This window comes from Pinus tabuliformis, chromosome 2_1 (assembly GCF_031772625.1).
Source record: "Pinus tabuliformis cultivar Carrire ecotype Pingquan chromosome 2_1, CPIR1, whole genome shotgun sequence".
Classification (NCBI taxonomy): Eukaryota; Viridiplantae; Streptophyta; class Pinopsida; order Pinales; family Pinaceae; genus Pinus; species Pinus tabuliformis.
Window position 1 is genome coordinate 344,551,755 of NC_142299.1, and position 7,429 is coordinate 344,559,183.

Here is a 7,429-nt window from a genome sequence, read left to right on the forward strand (position 1 = left end):
ATATTTAAAGTATTCTTCATATTCACTGACTTGATTGCACTATTGATAGTGCTGGTATTTTCGAGATACGTTCTCTTGCCACACCTGATGACAATACACACATATAGCAGCAACTTCAGGGATGTCAATAATAGGCAGTAAGCTCCTTTATATATGGTCTTGCTTACATGTATTAAATCTATGTTTGTGATCTGTACCAGTTTACTGTTTCTGTATGTTGAGAATTCAATAGGGCAGTAAGTAGGTTAATTCTCTTGACTTGATAATTGTTTGTGTTACCTTTTTACTTATTAGCTTTGTTCCTTACTATTACAATTTGCAATACATCAAACAGCTACCAAAACAATAAGAACAGTGACACAATATATACGCTGCAAGCTAGGGCAAAAACCCCTCCTCTTGAGAGGAAAACCCATAAATCTCTTCTCTTCTTATAGATGTTTCAATTGACAAATACCATGACCTAGTGACTCAGACAAATACCCTCCATGATCAAGAGCAACTCGGCCTCCAGCTGCAAATACTTCAACCTCCCACTGTAGGTCCAAAATTCTGGCCCACGACAACTACTGCAATTGCTACTGCTGCTCTTGGAGACTTCAATCTCCCTTGAATAGCCTTCTCCTCCCTTCGCTTGCCTTTCCTTGAGTCTTAGGGCTACTAAGACACCCTAAGAGATCTTCGCTTGCCTTCTTTTCTCTTCTTCGCCCAAGATCGAACCAGAGATAGTCCCAGCATAGAAACCCTAATTTCGACCTTCTCAAGAGAGAGATCTAGCCCAAGCACTTCGACTTCTTCAACTTCCTCTTCTTCATACCCTCTTATTCGACTTCTTCTCTTCCTCTTCTTCGCATAGAATGAGATGAGTGGATGTGTACCTCTCTATATATAGGCTCTTCTAAGGGGGAGACGTTGCTCTTCATGTAGGCCAACTTAACAGCTCATTAGGCCGACTTGATCTTGGAGGTATTTCGACACTTTAAAGATAAAATAAATTTTTCTTTACTAGATACAATGTGCCCATAGGGTCTTCAATATATGACAATGACTCTACAATCCCTAGAAGCAATGTTGTGAACAGCGGCATCGGGATAAAATCAGCAAGGGTCTGGAAAACCAAAAAATCGTAAAAATCGAGAAAATATTGGCAAAAACTCGGCAAACATCGGCAAAATTAAGATACCATAAAAATATCTTTAAAAATCGGCAAGCATCGGCCATGCCAAAAAATCGTGATTTTGAGATAAAATCGGGATGTTATTGAGATGTTCGCAATGCTGCCTAGTAGCACTCAATGGGTGCTTGACCTATAAAATAAAAGAACTTGGGCATGAAACCCATGCTCCAATAATAATTTCTTTTGATTTTATTATTTACAGGAATACATTTCATACTTATGAAGACCGAACCTAGTTACACATTCTTCAACACTCCCTCTTAACTAGGGAGGTATTCATAAGAGGTACATGGTCATTCTCAATCTGAAGGGATCTCATAAAAAGAGTCGGATTGGTAACCCATTTGTCTAGCATCATATCAACCAACATTGTTTACATAGCAAGGCCTTGACTAACAGCTCTATCCACATGATCAAAGCACAATGTTGGTGAGACCAATTATTCATAGACACCATAATCACTGTCTCACAAGGTTCATACTCCACCTAGGTGTTCACAGAGTATGACCTTCCTTTGGACTATTTTTATCTTGGATAGCTAGTCCTCAAAGAATATCGGTCCACACTACTCTTGTCTTGAATGCCTTACCACATTCTCAAAGAGTATCGAATGCCGGATGGTTATCCAATCCTCCATTCTTTCTTCGAGGTGAAGACAAGAATACAGTGTCTATCTCTCCCTCTCAATTAGGGAGGATACATCAAGCTTGTCCCTCAAATACACAAGCTTCTTGTTTGGAAGTGACTTCGTTAATATATCAGCGACCTGCTCATCAAAGGAGATGTATTGTAGCTTCAACACACCATTTTGTACTAGCGCTCGAATATAGTGATACTTGTTGTTTATATGCTCTGTCTTTCCAAGAAACACTGGATCTTCAGACAAACGTATACAACTAGTGTTATCACAACGTATCACTGTAGGGTTCATCGGCCCTTCAAACATATCGAAAAGCAGTTTACTCAACCATACTGCTTTGTTGCTTACTTCACAGGCTACAACATATTCAGCTTCAGCACTACTCAAAGCCACTGAATCTTTCTTTCTACTCATCCATGAGATCATAGAGGATCCCAAACTAAAACATCCTCCTGTAGTGCTTCTTCCATCCTGCCCACTGCCTCTACAGTTGGAATCTGCATATCCAACTAATTGGACATCATTCCTTCTATCATATTTTAGACAGTAGTGGATGGTTCCTTGTAAATATCTCAGAATATGTTTTGTTGTTGTTGAAGTTTCTAAGTTTACTTAGTTAGAAACCCTCCAAGCACTTTATCTGATTTATTAGAAACTTAGTTAGAAACCCTCCAGGCACTTTATCTGATTTATTCCTACCTACTTGTTATTTTACTTAACAAGTTATTTACAATGTAGATATTGAAAATAAACACTAGTGCATGCTCAACATATTACAGATCAACACTAAAGGAAACAGAAACAATCACACCATATGACACCATTATTTTTGTACCAATGTCCCCAGAAAACCCCAATGTAGGAAAATCGGTGCAGCTATATGAGGGTTTTCTTATTAAGAAATATCAGAGTACAATCTGAGTGCCGAAACTGGCCTACCCAGCAAAGAATTTCCTTGGTAGTAATACCTTTAAGTTTCTGACAAATCTCCTGGCTGAAACCCCATATAATCCTTCTGGAAGCTCCTCAGCACCAATCAGAAACTCGAGCGTCAGCCTCTCTCTAGACTGCGTCAGCCCCTCTCTGCCCAACGTTGGCCCTGCGTCACCCCGGATGGGTCTGCGTCAGCCCTCTAGCCCTCTGCGTCAGCAACGCTAGCCTCTCTGAGGCTTTGCGTAGCTCTCGGCTGCCTCTTCGTGGCCCTGAGTGAGCCCTGGTTGGCTCTGCGTCACACTCATCAACTACTGCGCTGCTCTCCCAGCACTATCTCTACCTCTCTATCTCTTTGTACTCAATGCCCCTTAGCTGCAACTCCCGATCACTAATTCTATCTCTCTTAGCAAACCCTACTCTAGAGAATAGAATGACTGATCACTCTGGTGTATTCTCCAAGTGACCCTCAAGCCTCCTCTTATACTTTTCCTGTCGACATATCAACGGCCGCGATTAAGTCCCTAATCAACGACTAAGATTAGATCTGGTTTAATCCCTGTCTTTTGGACCATTCTAACACAGTTTCATATTAATACACATCAATATTTTATTTTCCTTAAGTTTAGACTTAGGGACTCCATTAAAAATACTAATTATTTTAATATCACCTGAACTGTTTAGAATCTGCCCAAACACTTTCTGGGTATTGGAGATCTCATGTGCCCCAACCTCTCCACCAAATTTCGTGGCTAGAGCACATCCGATGCTACCCCAAATCAACACTCCCTCTTAGGGAGGACTGTGCTCTTGCAATACTCCTCACTGAGTATTACTCTGATCATCCAGCATCAGTACATGTGTTGATGCTAGGCCTTCCTGCCCAACATCCTCTGCACTGCTGCATCCTATACTGCTACCCATGGTTCTGCCACTGCCACTGCTGCATCTGTACAACAGCTCCCTCTACATCCGTGTTGTTGCTGGTCCTTTCTCCCAACACTGCATCCACACTACACCTCCTCTCATCATGCTGCATCGTGCTGCCCACTGCTGCACTGCAACTCAGTTACTAAGAAGTAAGTAACTGATCTCCCAATCTGACCTCCCTGTTGGGCTAGAGACACCCACTGATGCTGAAGCTCCCTCTACCGCTGACAAGTGCTCCCTCTCTGACCTCTGCACTGCAGCAACAACTCCCTTCATCTCGCACCATTGCACACTGTTCACACCTAATCTTCAATGGTTGGGTAAACAGGAACGTGAACAGTCATCAAGAAGATGAACTGATCCGTCCATTTTATGTATATAAACAATAGTTGTCTAATGAAATAATCAGTCAGTTTTCTTCTGCCCATTTTGGAGTTACCCTGGCCTGACATGGTATCAGAGCGCAGGTCCCAGATTCCTTGTAACTCCCTTACCTCTGTCCTGAGCGCTCCTCTGTCCTGAGCGCTCCTCTGTCCTGCGTGTCATTAATTCTCTGAGCATCGGTTAACAGTCATTGATTGTCCTGCATTTCATCCGTTTCGCTGCCTCTCCACCGCTGCCTCTCATTGATTGTCCTGCGCATCTGCGGAGTAAACGTTTCCAAGCAAGTCTTTCTTGCTGTCCGAAGAATCACCAGAAAAAAAAAAAAAAAAAAGCCTCTGTCATTTTCCCTGAGGCCGAGGCCGGACTGTATTTTCCTCACTGGTCCTTAGCTGTCTCTGGCTGTGGAGGCTCGTCCAAGTATCTAAATACATCGACTGTGTGAAATTCCGTCTTTTCCATTCAATACGCCCGAGAGTCCACAGTCTTTATCTCTGCTGTATAGTCACTATAGTCTAGTGAGATAATCTTATCATTTATCGCCGCCATGGTTGTTGTACAGCTCATCTCTCCATTTGGTTCTGGACGGCCAAGCTTGCTCGAATCCTGATAAAACCTGAATACCATTTGGTGGCGCCACTCCGATCTATCTATGCTCAACGCTTTTTTGAGACACCAACAGTCTTGGCACTGGGATCGATCCATAGACGTGACGCCTTTTTTCTGTGTATTCGTTACTATATTGCAGTAATCTACCCCGAGATTTGACAGTTGTTTTCGTGCTTCGTCTCGTTCTGTGCGAGTAGCTGCCAACATCCCCTGCGACCAGTGGTCTTTGTGTGTTGTCCACGCACCCGAAGGCCCCAGTAGTGACGAAGACCGCGGTTGGCACCATAATTGTCAAGTAGTCTTCACTACGATGATTTTTAGTCCTGAATTTCTTCCAACGAACCGCAATACACACTATCAACGCTGTTGTTGTTATTAAAGGTCCGCTTATCATTATTCTGAGGACAAGGTTCATCGCTCCTGATCGACGATTTGCTGCAGAAATGGCAGAAGAGGTCGGAGAAGGATTCGCATTGCAGAAGAGGACTGTATAAGCTGTGGGAGAGCAAACCGGTTACATCAAACAAATCCAACAACTCGATAGTGCTGCCACCGACAAATGCACAACGTAGAATTAAGATCGAAATGAGATGTTGGTGGTTCACCTTTCGAATAGATCCCTGTACGTGATGGAACGACTTTCAAGAGAGCTGGGGACTGTAATGATTTAGCGCAGAGCAGAATCGTTTGTCCAGAGAACGCCAAGAGTTGTTTGGCATCTACGATAAGAAGAGCAGATCTCCGAATTTGCTTCTGCCCGCGTAGGTCTTGGCTTTTGATTTGAATGCTTATAATATTGCACAATTTTTTATCATTTGAATGGTAATGCTGCTTTGAAAAGTTAAAGCATTAAAGTGATATATTGAAGTGATCCCTTGCGCATTTTTCAAAACATAGTAGTATTGCAGTGATATGTACAATGAAACGCTGATGCTTTTAGCAAATATTAGAGGGATTTGAAGGCTGTAACATAAGGATTTTTTTAGCAGAAGTAATTTTTTACAGAATGCATTCAATCATCTCTATGGTAGGAATAGTTCTCACTGGCAAGGAGAACTATTCTGAATGGTCTCGGATGGTAAAACACACCCTCATCTACAATGAGTTGTGGAAAGGAGTGTGTGTCGGAGAAGAAGACAAAGACCCTGTGCAGCCTACATCAGATAAAGAACTTATCATTTGGGAAAACAAGAACAGCAAAGCCTATGCATTGATCGCAGCATCTGTAAATGAAGAAGTAAGTCGTCATATTTCATTGTATTCCACTGCCTTTGAAGCTTTACAAAAGCTGAAAGAACTCTATGATTCACATTCTGCACTTGAAGTTGTTCAGCTCATGATTAAACTCTTCACTCTTGAACTGAAAAATAATGATCCTCTTGCTCTTGCATCTGAAATAAAGTCTATAATGCATGATATTAAATCCACTAAGGTTGAGCTGGATATCTCTCTTATTGCCTTTCTCAAAGCACTTTATCCTACCTACTCCAATTATCTTGAGTCATTACAAGCAAATGGAAATGTTAAAGATATAACCTTTGACTCTCTTGTGAAAAAGTTTGTTGAAAGAGAGAAAGCCTTTGGAAAGAAGACAGTCCCTGAATCTTCTGAAGAGACTGTTTGCCTTGCTCATAAAGAAAAGCATCCTGCTCAAAATTCTACAAGAGGAAGAGGTGGACGAAGAGGAAGAGGAAGATACTTCAGAGGCAGGGGGGGCAGACATTCTCAAGGAGAAAAGGCAGATCTGCATTGCATTCGCTTCAAACGAAATGGATCACATGATGCTTCTACATGCAAGCTACCATGGGACAAAATTGAGCAGAGAAGAAACCAGCAGAAAGGTAAAACTGATGACACAGACAAAGGTAAAGCACCTGAATCCGCTCACTATATTGAGGCACAATGTAACATTGGAGTAAATGAAGATTTGTTTAATGCTTCACTTGCTTCTTCGAAAAATGATTGGTTGCTTGATTCAGGAGCAACCTGTCATATGACTCATAGGAAAGATTTTTTTGAAGATTTCACTGACAATGTTGATGGAGCAGTATACTTTGCAGATCAGTCAAAAATCAAGCCATCAGGGCTTGGCACAATCAAGCTTAAACTGCCTGGTCTTCCAGAATTTCTTCTGGATCATGTTCTATATCTCCCACAGCTCAAGAGAAACTTGCTGTCCCTGGTCCACATCCGCCAGCAAGGACACTCCATTCATATGTTTGATGGCAAGCTTGAGGTAAGAAAGGCATCTGACCACTCACTTGTCATGAGGGGTATAGAAGAAGAAAGACTTCTTAAACTGCAAGGAACCTCTGCTCATGCACAACATTTCTCATATATTTCTCATCATGAAGAAGGTACACTTCCGTCAAGTTTATTATGGCATGCTAGATTTGGACATTTAAACTATGATAGTCTCCGCTTGTTGAAGAAAAATGGTGTTGCTAGTTTGCCTACAATTCCTAGAAAACATAAGCAATGTGATGCTTGCATTCTAGGAAAGCATAGCAAACAGTCTTTTCATGATTCACATTCAAGAGCACATACGAAACTTGAACTCATTCATTCAGATTTATGTGGTCCAATGCCTGTTCCTTCTGCAAATGGAAATAAATATATCATGACATTTATTGATGATTACACCAGAATGTGTTGGGTTTATTTATTGAAGAACAAATCTAATGCTTTTCAAACATTCAAGAATTTTCATAAGTGGATTGAAAATGATGCACAATCTCATATTGGGTCTATTCGCACTGATA